General features: G+C 46.2%; 1 protein-coding gene across 1 annotated transcript in view; it reads left to right on the forward strand.

Moving 5' to 3' along the window:
• ITGA11 (integrin, alpha 11) overlaps positions 1–17,871 on the forward strand; it is a 94,779-nt gene that overhangs the window by 605 nt on the left and 76,303 nt on the right. The window lies entirely within an intron of this gene.

Raw genomic sequence — 17,871 nt, forward strand, 5'->3', positions numbered from 1 at the left:
ACCTCCCCCACCTAGGCCCCCCATGGGCTGACAGCACAGGCCCTCACATGCAAATGCCCCCCTTCCCAGGACCTTGACTTCCTATCCTGGCAGGTCAGGAGCTGCCTAGGATCTGCCCTGTCTTTGAAACCATGAGCATCCCCTTCGTAGGCCTCCATCTTCTCATCTGAGAAATGGGAATGAACACCCTCTTTTTTCTGGTTATGGGACAACGCAGGCAGCAGGCACCAAGAACCAGTAATCATCCCCTCTCATCCCCTCTCAGGGCCCCAGGCTCTCATCAGCGGGGCCAGCGCTTCTGGTTGTGGCTATTGGGAGAGCTGTGGAAGGTGGGGTGTCTCTGCAAGGATGGATGTGTGTGCTCAAAGCTGAAACAGAGGCCGCAGTGGGGCAAAGGGAAGCGAGAGAAGGCTAAGTGTGGGGAGAGGACCTCCCTGGGGCGGGGGCAGTCAGGAGGCAGGAAGGGTCAGCCTCCTATGTCTAATACAACTGTTGGATTATATTGTACATGTTATATGATTTACTCATTTCAAGCGTCAGTTCAGTGATTTCTTCTGAAATTTACGAAGTTGTGTAGCCATCACTTCAAATCAGTTGTAGGACATTTTCACACACACCCCATTTATTTATTTCAATATCAAACAGCAAGGTTCAACAATGTAACAACCACAATTACTTTTGTACCAACCCAATAGTATCTCATGGTGGGTTTAACTGGCATTTCTCTAATGACTAACAATGTTGAGTAACTTTTTGTGAATTTATTGGCCATTTGGGTATCCTATTTTATGATGTGTCTGATTCAGTCTTTTGCCCATTTTTAAAATTGTGTTGTGTGTGTTTTTCTTAATAATTTATAAAACTTTAAAAATATGTATATTCTATATACAAATTCTTTGTCAGAGAAAAGCATTGCGAAGAACTCCCCCCGTCTGTAGCTTGCATTTTCATTTCCTTAGAGGTGTCTTTTTATGAACAGAAGTTCTTTAATAAAGTCTAATTTATCACTCTTTTTATAGTGTGTCTTGTGTACCCCATTTAAGAAATGTTTGCTTCTCTCAAGATCATGAAGATACTTTCTCTTTTTCCTTCCAGAAGTTTGATGTTTTTGTTTTCTCATTTAAGTCAGTGGTTCATCTCAAATAAATTTTTGTGTGAGATGCGAGATAAAAGTCAAAGGTGTTTTTTTTTTTTATTTAAAATATGGATATCCAGTTGATCTAGCACCATTTCTTAAAAGACTATTTTCCCACTGAATTATAGTGTCGTCTTTGTTGAAAATCAGGTGACCCCTATACGTATGGGTCTATTTCTAGCCTCTATTTTAATCTATAAAATAGAAAGCTGCCTTGGTTACTGTAGCTTCAGAGAAAGTCTTGAAGTTAGGTAATGTGAATTCTTCACATTTGTTCCTCTTTGACAAGATTGTTTTGGTTATACTAGGTCTTCTGTGTTTTCCTATGAATTTTAGAATCAGCTTGTCAATTTCCCCTCATCAAACTTGCTGACATTTTGATTGGGATTATGTTGAATTTGTAGATCAATTTGTGGAGAAATGAAGTCTTACCAATACTGAGTCTTCCAATCTATGAACATGTATATACCTTCACTTACTGAGTTTTTAAAATTTCTCCTCTTAATAGGGCTTTGAAATTTTCAGTGTAAAATTCTTGCATATCTGTTATTACTTTGGTTCCTAGGTACTTGGTGTTTTATGTTAATTAAAAGGGAGTGTTCTTTTTTAAAATTGGAATGCTTTTATTTCATTTTCCAATCTTTTGCTAGTACAGTAAAATATAACTGATTTTTGTGTATTTACATTATATCCAGCAATTTTACTAAACTCATTTATTTCTATCGTGTGTAGATTCTTACATATTTTTATGTATACAAGCAGATCATCTGAATTAATTGTAGTTTCATTTCTTCTTTTCTAATCTTCATAGCTTTTATTTCTGTTTCTTGCCTAATTGCAGTAGCTAGGATGTGCAGTTCTAGGTTGAATAGAAGTTGTGATACTGAACGTGCTTTTCTTATTTCCCTTCTTAAAGGGAAGACTATATTTCATAATTAAATAAGATGTTAACTATAGTTTATTCGTTTGTTTGTTGTGATATCATCAGATTAAGGAGGTTTTCTTCTATTCCTAGTTTTCTGAGGTTTATTTGTGTGTGTTATATAAATAGTTGTGGAATTTTATCATTTTTTTCCTGCAAAGATTGAGATGTTATGTGGTTCTTCTTTATTCTGTTAATAATGTTAATTATATCTATAGATTGATTTTTTAAATATTAAGCCCAATTTTTATTCCTGGGATAAACTTTACTTGGACACCATGTATTCATGTGTGTGTGTGTGATTCTATTCATTGACATATTCTCAGGAACTTTGTTTCTATGTATATTATATACCTCATATATTCATGAGGTACATTGTGCAGCTAAATGCACCCAATGTATTCTTTTTAAAAAAATTTTTTTATATCCAATGTATTCTTAATTACATGTTTTATTTTGTAATTCCTGAATCCCTGTTTGATTTTTTATAGACTCTAATTCTATTAAAATAGTCTTTCTCCCATTTGTCCATCTTTTACTCTATTTTTTAAAACATATTAATAACAGTTATTTTGAAAACCCTGGCTAACTCCAATATCTGGAGCATCTCTGGCTCTGTTTCTAGTGACTATTCTACGTTATGGTTACCAGTCAGTTTTTCCTGATTCTTTGCCTGTTTAGTGTATATTTTTTAATTCTGTGCAGAATATTGTGACTAGTACACAGTAGCAGCTATAGATTGTTACCCTCCTTTAGATAATGCTACATTTTGCTCTGATAGGCAATTAGAACACTGTGAAACCACCTAGAATTCACCACAGCTTCGTTTGGGCCTTGGTTAGGGCAGGTATCATCTAGTTTTGCCCTTACTCCTAGGGTGCTTCCCTGATGGTTCAGACGGTAAACAGTCTGCAGCAAAGCAGGAAACCCAGGTTCAGCTTCTGGGTCAGGAAGATCCCCTGGGGAAGGGAATGGCTACCTACTCCAGAATTTTTGCCTGGAGAATTCTATGAACAGAGGGGATTGGCAGGCTACAGTCCTTGGGGTCACAAAAAGCTGGACACGACTGAGCGATTAACACTTTCTTTCACTGACTCCTACGGCGCAGTCTTTACTCCTAAGGCACGAATTTGGGGGAATCTCAGCTGAAAGCCCACAGCATTCATTAAAATTTATTTTTGACTAGGCATGAACCCCAACATCTCCCAAGTACTGGGAAGCCTCTAAAATCTCTGCCCCACTTCTCTGATAAATTTTCCAGAATCTCACACCATACATGCACAGCTTAGGGGTCATCCAAGGACCCTGAGGGAAAATGTTAGCAGAGTTTGGGGGCCTTTTTCTTCTGTGATTGTCTCCTTTCTACCTGCTCACACCAAATCCTGGTCATTTTTTCAGTCCCCATTCCAATCCCTGTTTCCTCCACCCAGCGAGTCTGCTGTTCTCTGTCTGGACTCTTGTTCCCTGTGCTGCAGCAGGAAAAGTATCCTCATCGAGAAAGCTGAGTGGATGTGGGTTTAGAGCCTGTGCTTCCCTTTATTCAAGTACTGAGCTCTGTGTTGACTGCTGGTTGGTACCTGAATATAATTGTTTCATATATTTTATCTAGCTTTCATAGTTGTTAATGGCTGGAATTCAAAGTCCTCTTTCACATTCTTTAATCAACTTAAATATCACTTTCCCTGAGATACCTTCTCTGACCATCCCTTCCCATCACTAGATTAGTTGTACCCATAGAAATATATATTTTCTTTTTATAACTTTTATCAGATGGATAGTAACTGTCTACTTTATTGTCTTACAGAAATCAGGGGTATGAAGTTCAAAAGAACATACTTTGAAAGATTGAATGAATGGTTTGAACCTCTCTCAGCCAGCCCAGACATAAAAGGCACATCATCTATATTCTTTTTTTAATATTTATTTTTTTGAAGTATAGTTGACTTACAATATACTGTTAATTTCTACTGTACAGGAAAGTACAACATCCATATCCTTTACATGGTATGAAGAGTTAAAGATTAATTGGAACTGGCTTTTCTAAGATGGAATTTGTTTTGATCAATATTTGTTTATTAAGCTTCTGTTAATATGTTATACTAGACTCTGCAAAATATTGGTATGAGTAAGACTTAGTTTTACTCTTAAATAACTCACAGGCTAGTTGAAGAATTGACACTAAAATCCTTGAAAAAATTAAAAAACAGTGCAAGACAAAATACAGCCTGGTGTTAATTATGTTCTTCTTTGTAAGACCACTTTCTCCATGAAGGCTTTCTAGATCCTTCTCCCAGCCTAAAATGGCCTTACCCTGCCCAAGCCCTCTCTCTCTGATGGCCCGAGTCCCTTTCTACCTTGTGTTGGAATCACTTAGGCCCAGGGCTCCCCTCACTTATCGAATACTAGTCTCATCTCCCTGTGGCTGCGAGCAGCTAGCCAGATGTCTTGCTCACAGCAGAAATTCAGCCAGAGTTTGCAAGGAGAAATCTCTGTGGCTGAAGTCTTTGGGAGGGCTTCATAGAAGAGGAATACTGAATGAGGTCTTGGAAGTTGGGCTCAGATGAGCAGAATGGCACAACAGAATTGACACGAGGTCGCTCTTGCTGGTCTGAGTGCAGCCGGAAGCATCCTGGGAGAGAGCTGCACTGCAGCCACTGGCCCTGAGCGTGCTTTCTGCCACAACTGAACTGAGAGATACAGAGAGGCCTTGGAGACCCAGGGAGCTGCACCTCCTGCACACAGGAGCACACAGGGAGCACACAGACCCTTTCAGGAATCCCTGTTCTCACTTGCATGGGCTCCACTGCATATCCTACTCGGGTGCTTCCCCTCTCTTGCTCCCCTGACCCCCATTTTTCTCATCTTGTAGGCAGCATTCCAAGAGTTTTATCCAGATGTAAGGTCCTGTGGATGTTAATAATGGGAAAAGAGAGGTCAATGTTGGTGTCGTTTGTGGGACACTGGCTGGCAGATACGCACAGGGACGACTTCAGTGGTGCCTGTTGTTTGACGTTCATGCCAGGAGGCACCTCAAAGGAAGGACAGAAGCAGGGGTCTGAAAACCAAAGATTGCCACTTGGACGGAGACCTTGGGAGAAGCTCTCTCAGCCTCCTCCTCTCAGCAAACACCTCTGTTTGCTCTCACACAAAGTACATATGAAAGAACCTATCTCAGGGTGCTGCTGCTGCTGCTAAGTCACTTCAGTCATGTCCGACTCTGTGCGACCCCATAGATGGCAGCCTATCAGGCTCCCCAGTCCCTGGGATTTCCCCAGGCAAGAACACTGAAGTGGGTTGCCATTGCCTTCTCCCTCAGGGTGCTAGGAAAGATCAAAAAATACCAACCAAAGAATGCATTTTGTGATCAACAAAGCAGGAAGTGGAGGATGGGGTTGCTTGCACCCAGAAAATAGCCAGATCTAAAATCTGGCCCCTGGTAACTTGGTCAAGAGACTCTCTCTGACCCAGGCGCTTCTGTCTCCCGGGTGTGGACCCAGCTTCTGGCCCTTGAGGTGGAGCTGGCAGACCTCAGTCTGCATCTCCTGAGCCTGCAGTGGGGCCGGAGAATCTGTGTTTTAAAGAACTCCCGGGAGACTGAAGACCACCATCTCCACTGAGCGCAGGGAGATGCCACTGGGAAATGACATCACCCTCCAGCCCCTGCCCAGAAATCCAGGCCCTGCACTACCAGCCCCAGAGATGGACTCACTAGTTGCCTCTGACCACAGGTACCACTGAGGTCTGGCCCCATTTATCAGGCTGTGAGCCTCCTTGAAGGTCAAGGGCACCAGACCCTGATGTAAATGTTAAGAAGACAAAGGGACAGACCTAGTGGGCCGCCACTTTACCCTCTTAACCTTCCATTTCCTGCCCCTACATTCCCATCGCAAACCCAGACTCGGCAGAACCAACTGTAAACCAGCGCCTCACACATCTTGAACCATTTTCCACATGCCTCGGTTTTAGCAACAATAACAACACTCACAGGCACACAAAAAGAAAGAGAGAAAACAAATTCCTCTTGGGCTGAGTATTCTCTGCCCCTGCTCTTTAAGCCCTTGTGTATTTTCAGAGAAATTTAATCCACATGACTCTAATATATGTACATTGAAATCATTAAGCCAGTTGGTTTTCAAGACCATTTGATGTCCCAGAAACTCTGGTGTGGGGTTTGCAGAGGGCCTCTCCGAGCCTTTGGTCCACTGGAGTAGGAAACCTCCTGGTGCTGAGAAGAAACAGAGCCAGGCCCCATGAATTTCCAGTTTGTCACTGAAGCTTTTACCCTGAAGAGCAAAGTCTCAGCTCTCATCGAGGCAGTGCATTTCACCTCCTCCCCTTGAGGGCATTAGGAAGCAGGAACCTGATAGCCTAGTAGGTTCTAAAAGGGGACCCCTTCTGAACTCAGTGGGCTTTAAGAACAAGAGGGCATGTGAGTTCCCTGGGCTACAGGTTCAGGGACATGAGCAGCTTGTAAGAGAAATGGGCTTGTTCCCATTTTACAGATGAGGCAACTGAGACTGCGAGAGAGATAGCACAATAAATGTCTGAGTTATATCTGAAACCTAGATCTTGTCAGGCCCAAAGCAGCACAGAGCAGCAGCATCCCCAGCCCAGATACTGATGGGGAAGCTACAATCATCCGTAGTGGTGTCCTTTCCAACCAGCTACATTGCTGGCCCCTTAAGAGCCAAGACTGTGATGTCCCAAGACCCAGCACTGGCAGATTCACATAAAAATGCTGAGCCCAGTCAGAAAGAGAGGCTGTATGGTTGCAGAATGCCAATCCTGGATGATAAATCCCAAGAGAGGACACACGCAGAAAGGATCCCAGGAGTCCGTGGGAGGGAGAGTGAATGTCTAATTCAGCAGGACCAGGTGGGGGAGGGGATCGGGAGAGGGTTGTGGAGGAGGGTCCTTCCAGATGGGTAGGATTTCTGTGTATAGAATAGACAGGGATGAGCAGAGTGTAACAGATGGAGGGAACCATGGGAGTAAGAGGGCAGGGGTGAAAAAGAAGAGGTCATGTTTAGAGAAAGGACACTGCCCCTTGCGGCTGGAGGAGGAAGTGTGGACAGCACAGCAGTAGAGCAGAGGCTGGGAGAGCGAGGAGAGTACCACAGGGGTGCTTCGTTTTCTTCCATTTTTTTAAATTGCTTTACAATGTTGGGTTGGTTTCTGCAGTACAATAATGTGAATTAGCTGTAAGTGTACATATATCCCCTCTCTCTTGAGCCTCCCTCCTACCTCCCCCCATCTCTCCCCTCTAGGTCGTCACAGAGCACAGAGTTGAGCTCCCTGTGCTATATAGCAGCTTCCCACTAGCTGTTTGACACATGGCAGTCAGTATATGTCAGGGCTACTTTCTCAGTTTGCCCACCCTCCTCTTCCCCCCCTTCTCTTTCTGTGTCTACATGCCAGTTCTCTACGTCTGCATCTCTACTCCTGCCCCGCAGATGGGTTCATCAGTACCATTTTTCTAGGTTCCACATACGTGCATTTTGTTGTTCTTCAGTCATGTTCAACTCTTTGCGACCCCATGAAATGCAGCACGCCAGGCTTCCCTGTCCTTCACTATCTCCTGGAGTTTGCTCAGACTCATGTCCATTGAGTGGGTGATGCCATCCAACCATCTCATCCTCTGTCACCCCTTCTCCTCAACCCATCAGGCTTTCCCAGTACCAGGGTCCTTTCCAATGAGTCAGCTCTTCGAGTCAGGTGGCCAAAGTATTGGAGCTTTAGCTTCAGCATCAGCCCTTCCGATAAATATTCAGGATTGATTTCCTTTAGGATTGACTGTTAGAGGGGAGACTGAGAAGGAAGCCAGACACAGAGTCTTGTTGAATGACACTGCAGCCTTGGATACCTCACCGTCACTCAGGTCTCCATCAGACCCTAGTTCTCAGAGGCAGAGGTGAGTTGGGAAGGACAGGGTGACTGGGAGCAGGCCCAGGAGGTGCAGGTGGACACTCAGTGAACATGGGGGTGGGGCTTAACCTTCAGGACTGCTCCCCTGGATAGAAAAGTCTTAGAAAATATTTAGCTGCAATCCCTCATTGGGCTTCCCTGGTGGCTCAGAAAGTAAAGAATCCGCCTGCAATGCAGGAGTCCTGGGTTCAATCCCTGGGTTGGGAAGATCCCCTGGAGAAGGAAATAGCAACCCACTCCAGTATTCTTGCCTGGAAATTCCCATGGACAGAGGAGCCTGGCAGGCTACAGTCCATGGAGTCGCAAAGAGTCGGACACGACTGAGCGACTGAGCACAGCACAATCCCTTATTTTATAAGCAAGGAAACAGGCCCAGAGCTAGAAACGCCTCCACCAAGGTCACCCTTGGAACTCAGCTCTCCCAACACCCAGTCCACATTGCTTCTACTCCCTGTTGTAGTTCCACCTGGTGTGCAGGTGAAAAGTGCCAAAGTGGCAATGGACCCACCATCTTCATCCCCTGTCTCAAGCTCACGTGCGTGCGTGTTAAGTCACTTCAGTCGTGTCCAACTCTGTGAGACCCCATGGACTGCAGCTCGCCAGGCTCCTCTGTCCATGAGATTCTCCAGGCAAGAATACTGGAGTGGGTTGCCATACCCTCCTCCCAGGGATCTTCCCAACCCTGGGATCGAAATTTCATCTCTTATGCCTCCTGAGTTGGCAGGCAGATTCTTTAACACTAGTGCCTGGAAAGCCCCAGGTAACAGCTACATAAACCAAATTCTAATACGGGTAGGGCATTAATTCTTCTACCAAGCTGTATGTACTGACCTTCCCAGATAACACGTTTGCATTTTCACTAAGATCTTTCATGTCTCAAACCCATGGAATTCGGGCTTGACTGTAAAGGAAATCCATGAGGAATAAATCCACAAAATTGGGCAACGAGGTTTGGCGGAGATTGGATACATGTATATGTATGACTGAATCCCTTTGCTGCTCACTTGCAACTACCACTGCATTGTTAATCGGCTATACCCCAATACAGAATAAAAAGTTTAAAGTTAAAAAAAAGATTGACCGGCAAGCCTAGGCCTGACGGGGATGCCCTTGTATCATTCCCTTCTCTTCAACCCCCAGATTTCCCAACCTCTCATCTGTGGCCCTTTTCCACAGGGTTTATAGCAACATCCCAAAAGGGGCTGAGATCTTCTGCCTCCGCGGGTATGTGAATGCACATTAGAGTGTCCCCTGTTGTTTAGCACTAAGCTGTGTCCATCTCTTTTGAGACTCCATAGACTGTAGCCTGCCAGGCTCCTCTGTCCATGCGATTTCCCAAGTAAGAATACTGGAGTGAGTTGCCATTTCCTTCTCCAAGGGATCTTCCTGACGTAGGGATTGAGCCCGAGTCTCCTGAACCGGCAGGCAGATCCTTTACCACTGAGCCACCCGGGTAGCCCAAGGCGGCGCCTAACTGCAAGAAAAGTCTAGGCTTCAGAACTACACAAACCTGGGCTCATCCACTTTTCAATCTGTGGGAGCTTGAGGATGTTACATCCACCTACTGGACACAGTTTCTTCATCTGTAAAATGGACACGATGCTGCACACCCCTGAGATTTCTTTGAGGAAAACATAGGAGATGGTGTGTGACGTGTCTGCCATGGGCAGATGCTGGATAAGTTAGTTCCCTTTGCTAGCCTATTTCCCAAGAAAGAATATGGTGTCCAGAAGAGATTTCCAGGAAAAGGGCCCCCGAGGCTGCTCTTGGTGCAGAATGATAGATTTTATCCAAGTCGTCCCTCCTCCCTGACAAGGCCAATTGTCAGCCTGGGGCAGCCTCAGCCATTGTTGCTGTGGAAATCTCACTAAGGAACATCCTAAGCTCTTTTCCTGGCTCAGGCCCCCAGAGCGGGTTCCCAACACCACAGCGCATACATGCCCTCTGCTATTTTCTCTTGGAACAAATAAAACCAGGCACCGTGACTCATGCTGGTTAACAATAAATCACTACAGAAGCAAAGCCCAGGATACGATGAAACTACCTAACACACGAGAGAGAGGAGAAAGAGAGAGAAACTGTAGTCATTAGGGACATGTTGGCCAGGGGCCCAGGGCCAAGCCACCCAGCAGACCCTGGCAGTCGGGCGGCACATGGACAAGCAGCGAATGAGCCACAGAGGGCTGGACAGTTATACAGACGTTTATCCTCACGGAGCTGTGGGCTCCTTCAAGTGCTCAGAAATACAAAGCAGCATTGAGAGCGGCCAAGGAAAGCCTGTCAGCCCCAGAATGCAACGAGCCTGTAAGATGCAGCCTGCGAGTGGTCCTGCATCTCCAGATTTTTCTCTTCTATGTTAGCTTCCTCTCTAACTCTCTCTTAAAAAAAAAAAAATTACCAAAACAACACAGGAAAGTTACATACTTGAAGAGTATGTCAGCAAGAGCCTAGGTCACCTCTGACACACTCACAACCTGGTCAGCCAGAGACAGAGCCAAGGCCAGTCTTCAGGGCCATGGAATGACCACAGTGCTGATCCTGGCGAGGCAGGGAGCCAACTTCTACGTGCTCTGGGGGTAAGAGGCACAATCTCAATAGTGGAAACATTGAAAGGAAAGTCTCCTGGTTTCTAACCTCTAAGAAAGAAAATAAATCTAATTTGGGCAGTTCAGGGAAGCCAGAGGGATTTGCCAGCTCAGCATCTTTTCCAGCCTCCACCCCCCACCCCCAGCCCCCACCAGCAGCCTGTGGGCTCCGGCACCTCCCTCCCTTCTCTGACGCCAATGCTGTCCGTTTTGTGATTCTAAAGTCCTTCCTAATACCAGCACAGGAAAGGAAAAGGGTGCCCCTCACTTGAGCTGAAGAGACACTAATGTTGAGATTCACTCCATCTTGAGAATGGCTTTCTATAATTTCATAAGCTTGAATTTTCGTGACTTGTATTTCATCACTCCTTGGTGCTGTATCTGCACTCACCATAGCCGACGCCAGGGGGAGCAAGGCCTCCTCGCCAATCGTCTGTTTCCCTTGGATGTCACCAAGGCCCGCATCTGCTTCCATTTGGCTAAGCTATAAAATGTGAGACACTAAATTCCTTACTGAAAACCACAAAGTGGAATAAACATGACTTAAAGTTATATGCAATTAGAAAAACAAATCAACATGCTCTGTGTGCTTTTCCCTCACTAATCTTAGCTGTGATCCGTCACTAACCTAACCCTTGTTTTCTCCAGGCGTGGATAGAATACCTTCTTCTAACTTCCCCTGACTGTTTCACTAAGAATCAAGGGGTCTTCAGGATTTCAGCCTCTTGCAGGTGTTTATTCTTTTCTTTCAACAGCTTTCTGTCTACATAGCAGCAACACTCAGACTCACAGCCAATGGCAAAAGCTTCTTATTGATATAAGACCATCTTAACAAGGTTCCTGTCATTCTCTGTGGCATTCATAAATCCACCCCACTTTCTCTCTCAAAGTATTTCTTCCTAGTTTAGCTGTGAGGAATCATCCTGAGCCAATAATGCAGAGAGACAAAGAGAAAGAGAATGTATTGGGTTGGCCAGAAAGTTTTGTTTGGGTTTTGCCCCACTTGGACAAATCCACATCAACTTCTTGACCAATCCAATAGAAAAAGCCAGTTAAGAGAAATGGAAAATGAAATGGAGTGTAGGGAAGAAGAGAGAAGATGGGATGGAGAGTGAGGAGCTAAGAGAGTAAGGAGAGAAAAGGGGGCTACAAGCCCCCAGGGGTAGGGCTTGCCTTTTATTTGTCTTTGCATCTCTGGTGCTTGGCACAGGCCAACAGGAGGAGAAGAGAGTGGTTCTAGAACTGGTTCCTAAATCTCAGGGAAGCCCAAAGCTGAATGTTCTTGTTATAAAGAATCTGGGGGAAATGGCCACCCTCATGGGAGAGGTTGGCATTTTCTGTCTTTTTCTTTCCCCTGCAAACCTTGGAGGTGCCCAGCAGAAGTGAAGTCAGACAGAGGGCAGTGGGTAGTGGGTAGCAGAGGGCAGCTTGCCCCTGCCCCCAGCCGCCTTCCCACTCCCCAGAATGGCTTTCCTGGGACAGCAGCCCCCCTCTGAGCTGTCCCCTGCCTCTCCCCAACAGCTGAGCCAAGGATTTTGTAACCCAAGGAGAATGACGTTTCCAAAAATGTCAAGACAGGCTTTGCCTTCCAGTGGCTCAAGTGAGTCCACGGCCTTTGTTCCTTCACGGCTTCTCAAAATAAGAGGAATACTGTCGGAGCAGCCATTACTCACAGCGCGGAAGGAGGAGGAAGGAACTCAATCTGAGCTTTAACCAGATGGAAGAAAGCACTTCGAAGGATTTTGCAGAGCCAGGGATTCCCCCAGGCAGCCAGGAGCTCCCTAATGGAGCACAGGCTGGCTTCTGTGTCCTCTGCTCTCCGACACCCCATCCATCCCCCAGAGATGGGGAGAGGACCAGGTGAGAGAGGCCGAGGAGCTGCCCCTTAGCCAGCTGGGTGACCTGGGTGAGCGACCTAGCTTCTCTGGGCTGCAGTTTCCGTGGCTTCAACATGGGGCTGCTTCTCTCTTTCACAGGGCTATGGCAAAGATTAACCAAATTAATGTCAGAGGAAGTGCCTAGCACAATTTCCGAGACAACCCTTCCCACAAACGTTCATTCTTGGGTGAATTCATTTATTTACTTGTTCATATAAAGTGCTTTGAAAGTAGATGAACACATGACCCAGTTTTGCCAAGTGTTTCCCACTGGGGCACGCTGTCCCCAATGCCATTATTTCAAAGCCTGATAATCACCTGATAATATAATCTAGGGATTCCCAAGGCTGGCAGAACAGAACTGCCTGTGAAAGTTTAAAAAAGAATACAGATACCTCAATCTAACCTAAGACTTAACAAAAGTCAGACTATCTAGAGGTAGGAATCCCCAGGCGAGGCTAATGCCCAAACAGGTTCTAAACCACTGAATCCTTTTTTAAGAGTCTGTGAGTTCTCATGGATTCTGAGGCTAGGTCCTTCCCAGGCTTATGCGGAGAGTGACCCTCACTGCCTGAACCCAGTAGCGGGAATACAGAGACCAGAAAGCAGGTGGGGGTTACCTGATGCAAGGGATGAGGCAGTGCTCCCAAACATGTGGACATCGATCTGTCTACACTTCATGCTGCTTTAGATAGAGTTCTCTGGGTGAGTGAAGGGAGACGAGAGCAGACTCGGAATGTCAGGGAGGTGTGGGTGAGTGGTGAGAAAGATGAGGGATGAAAGATGTGAGCCCAGGTTGAGGATGACTTCACCACCAGCTCTGTGAAGACGGGAACTTGTCTGACCCTCTGGGCCCCTCCCAGGCCCAGCCTTCACCACGGAAAGCACGTTAGATAACGCACCTAAGTGCTTTCATTATCAGGACCCAGCTGTCAGTTCTCTCTGAAGGAAGCCCCTGCCCCTTCTTCACCTGAGTGACTTCTCTCTGCCTGCAAGCCTCCATCCAAGAGTTGCCTGCTCCAGGAAGCCTTCCCAGATAGCCGAGCAAAGGCGCCTGCACTGGGCCTCATCCACCTGCCCCCAACGTGCAGTGCTGTCCTCCACCCCGAGGTCATCAGCTTTGGTCTCTCAGCCCCACCAGGCGAACGGTATGAACTCCACCTCAATCCACAGTGTCTGGCACACAGCCAGTTCTCAACTATTTCTTCAGATTGAACTTGTCCAAGCCTCTCCTTTTACAGATGAGGAAACTGAGGCCCTGAAGGAGCAGGTGGATCATCCCGGGTCACGTAGCCTATCTGGGAATAGATCAGAGCTCTCCCTAGACAGGTCAACAGGCCCGTGACCAAAAATAGTATCTGTCCTTTCGCCTCTGGGCCCTCTCCTCTTTTCTACCTCAGCTGAGTCCACGTGACTAGTGGAAAGAGCTGTGGACACAACCAGAATATTGTGTCCCAGTTGTGTCTGGACATTCTCTGGGCCTTGCTGCTTTCTCCAGTCCGATGGGACCACCTCTGCTTGTCCAGCCGCCTCCCCTAGCCGTGGGCAGGATGAAATGAGCTGTTCAGTCTGTACACTGGTCACATAGAAAGTATCACCGTCCTAATTATGAGCTAAAGGACGCATGCCACCCCCCAATTCCAAGGCCTCGTTCCTTGCTACCGCCAAGTACGACCGAGGAACCATCAGACCAGCGCATACCAAGAAATTAAATGTGCACATCCCACTGAGAAACATCTGCCCTCGCTATCACTGTGTTTATATTTCATTTTCAGAGGAAAGAGTTGTGATAAACCTGGGTGATGGGGGAGATAGAAAAGACTCAGCATGCCTTGGAAAATCAAGCAAGGGTTTATCAGACATTTTGAAAAGAGAAAGGGGGATTTTTACACTGTGGCTGCAGCCTTTCTTGCGGGGAAGGGGGGCAACATCAGACCACAGCCACTTTCCTGGGGAGCTGGGCCAAGGGCATCCCAACACTGTGGTCCATCTGCAGATGGTACCCAGAAGAGCTCAACACAGCTCTGCTCCCAGCTACATCCCAAGAAACAGAATGAAGATTCAGCTTGTCTTTGCAAAATGAGCAGCTGCCTGCGTCTGTCCATCTGTTATTCACTCAACAAGCAGTTACTGAGACTTGACTGTGTTCAAAGTACTTTGAGTAGCACTAAGGGGGACATTTAAAGTTGCCTCTGCTAACTAGGGGCAAATTATCTAAAGGAGAGAAAAAATAGCCAAGAAGGGTACAAAGCATCATGAGAACTGAGAGAGATCTTTCAGCTAAAAGATCAAGGAGGGCTTCCTGGAGGAAGAGGCACTGAAGAGTGGATAAAAGGGAGTCAGTTCAATGGTTTGTGATAAGGGGACTCCACGCACAGAGGCAGGAATGAGAATGCCAAGTGTGGTGATAAAAGGACCAGCAGCCCTGTGAGACTTGGCATCAGGACACGAGGAGGCAAGGGGCATCCAGCTAGACAGCACAAGCTGGCCACTCTCTTCTTCAGAGTCAGTGGGTCAGGCCCTCATTTTCCCTTCAAATGGGTTGAAAGTGTGCTTTGCAGTCACCTTCTCCCCTCCCCTTTGGTCTTCTGTTCGAAGTTCTTCTGCACATTAGGAAAAAATGCTGTTTGGCTGTAAGCTGAGGAGGACCCAAAAATTCCCAGGAACAAAGCAGAGCGTCCAGCTTGCGAGATCAACAGCTGTGAGGATGCCTGTCAGCGGGCTCTGTGCCCAGGATGACAGGGCGGCTCCAGGGCCAGCCTGCACAATGACAGGCAAGAGCTCTGTGCCCACTCCTGGCATTGCTGTACATCACCACTGGGCACTGAGGGCTTTTTATTCATCAATATTGATAAAGACCTTGTGTGCTGGGAAAAGTTATTTTTTTTTTCATTTATTTATTTTTTTTTACAGGAAACTCATTTAATTAAAAATGTAGCAAAGGTTATTTTAAAAATAATTCTTATGCAATGCTGGGTCTTTTTTACTGCGCTGGGTCTTCGTTGCTGTGCATGGGCTTTTGCTAGTTGCAGTGAGCTGAGGCTACTCTTCGTTGCGGTGCATGGACTTCTCATTGGGGTGGCTTTTCTTGTTGCAGAGCATGGGCTCTGGGGCTCACAGGCTCAGTATTGCTGCACACAGGCTCTAGAGCACAGGCTCAGTATTTGTAGCACACAGGCTTAGTTGCCCCAAGGAATGTGGATCCAACCCACGTCCCCTGCATTGGCAGGCAGATTCTTAACCACTGGTTCACCAGGGAAGTCCCAGGGAAAAATGTTTAAACACCTTAACAGTTTCCAATAGGAAAAGGGATGAAACAATTTAAATATTCATCAGTAGGAGAATGGTTAAAAAGAAAAAAACACCAGGCAACCCTCTGGTGATTCCAATGGTAAAGACTCTGCCTGTGATGCAGGAGACCCTGGTTCGATCCTGCATCAGGTAGATCACCTGGAGAAGGGGATGGCAACCCACTCCAGTATTTTTGCCTGGAGAATTCCATGGACATAGGAGCCTAGTGGACTACAGTCCTTGGAATCAAAAAGAGTCAGACATGACTGAACGACTAGCACTACCGCTATTACACTACTAACCAGTATAAAGGATGAGCAGAGTTATTCTATCCATCTTACCAGGGCCACCCGCTACAGTGAGGGTCCTGGGTTGAGAAAACAAATGGGGGCTCCGGCCCAGGGCCCATCATCTTTTCATCCCACCTATAGTTCCCTCTTGGTGTTAAAGGGATCTCACACGTGTGGACACCCCACCTATATATATCTCCAAGCTCTGTCCACACCCCTAGCAAGCAGTGGTGTGGTCCACCATCAGAAAGGCAGATCCAGGGAAGAAACCTGTCCTGAGCTGTTGGAGCTGGCAATTCTGGTGTCCCAGTGACCCAGAGTGGGGGGATGTGGGCTCTGGGTTCCTCTCCTCTTGACCCCTAGGACTCCTCACCCCATAGAAAGGGGCACAGCCAGAGAAGGGTCAGTGCAGGACCCAGGCAGGGGCCCTAGTGACCAGGTCTAAGTGTGGCATTGATATATACTGACATGAAAAGTATAAAATAATTAAGTGAAAACAGCACACTGCAGAACCATGTGTGTAGAGTGATTTCATTTTTTTTAATTTCCTACATAAATGCCTGGAAGTTTTTCTGCATCCCTGCTGCTAACAGTAGTTTTATCTCTAGAGGGCTGGGTTGAGAAGGGAAGTGAAAGGTTTTGCACGTTTTACTTTCCACAGTTCTGTGCTGTGAATGTTATATAAGCATGTATTATTTTTATAATCTAAATTCTTAATAGTTTTTGTGTCATACTTTTTTTGCATCAATTAAAGCAGATATTTCTATGTGTTTCCTTATGACCAAAAGAAACAAAATTTTTTTAAAAATCCAATCCTGAATCATTCCTGGATGGTCAAGGAGGTTGTTATGGTCGTGACCCCCATAATGTAGTAAAAATTCCTCAGACATATGTTTTTTCACTTGTCCAGAGGGCCTCCTCTCTGCTTCTTCAGCAGGTCTTTCATACAAGGACTTCCCATTCTGCCTGCACATCTGGAAACTTCTAAAATTAGATTTTCAGGCCCCAGGCCCCAGCTGACTGAATTAGAGTCTTCTGAACATTGTGCCCAGGAATCTGCATTTGTACTTCCCCAGGTGATTCTGATGACCAGAAAGGCCTGGGTCCCCCAACCCTTGAAACCCTGGGTGATCAGTAACCCAGACAGTGGTTCAGTCCCATTCGGTAGATGAGAACACTGAGGCCCAAGGCAGTTAACAGCCTTGTCTTAGACCAGGATGTACAGTCTGTGGTTCCTCTTTCAGAGCTGGTTCTCCTCTCCCAGCTGAGTTAACAGGTGTTGGAAGACAAAAGAAGGCCTGCTGTCAGTGGTCCCAGTTGCAAGCTATCAGATTACAATGCTCCCACTAAACCAGGCATTTAGCTAATTTGTTCAACAACTATATTTGAAGGACCTAATCTGTGTCAGGCACTGTCTGGGAGCTGGAGTGTTTAGAGCTGCCAACCTGACCGACAAGGTCCTAGCTCCCTAGCAGTTCAAATCCTACTGAGAGATAAAGATGATTAAAAGACAGCATCTGAGAGTGCAAAGTGCTATGAGAAATATAAGGCCAGGTGGGGAGGTGGGGAGTGACAGGTAATCAGGAAAAGCATCTTTGGGAAAGTGACATTGGAGCTGAATCCTAAGTGATCTGTGCACAGCATTCATAGCAGCCTTGGTAAAAGTGGGGACAGACTGGTGAGCAGCAATGAGAAAATATAGCGCCTCGGAAGACCTGGTGAAGAGGATGGTTTTACTAGAATGGATGTGGGGCTTGAGCCAACAAGGGTTGTGGTTGCCACGCCTCTGTTTCCCCTACATGGTGCTTCTCAAACATGAAGTACCGCATCCCCTGGAGGGCTTGTT

Source organism: Bison bison, unplaced genomic scaffold (genome assembly GCF_000754665.1).
Source record: "Bison bison bison isolate TAMUID 2011002044 unplaced genomic scaffold, Bison_UMD1.0 scf7180017864034, whole genome shotgun sequence".
NCBI lineage: Eukaryota > Metazoa > Chordata > Mammalia > Artiodactyla > Bovidae > Bison > Bison bison.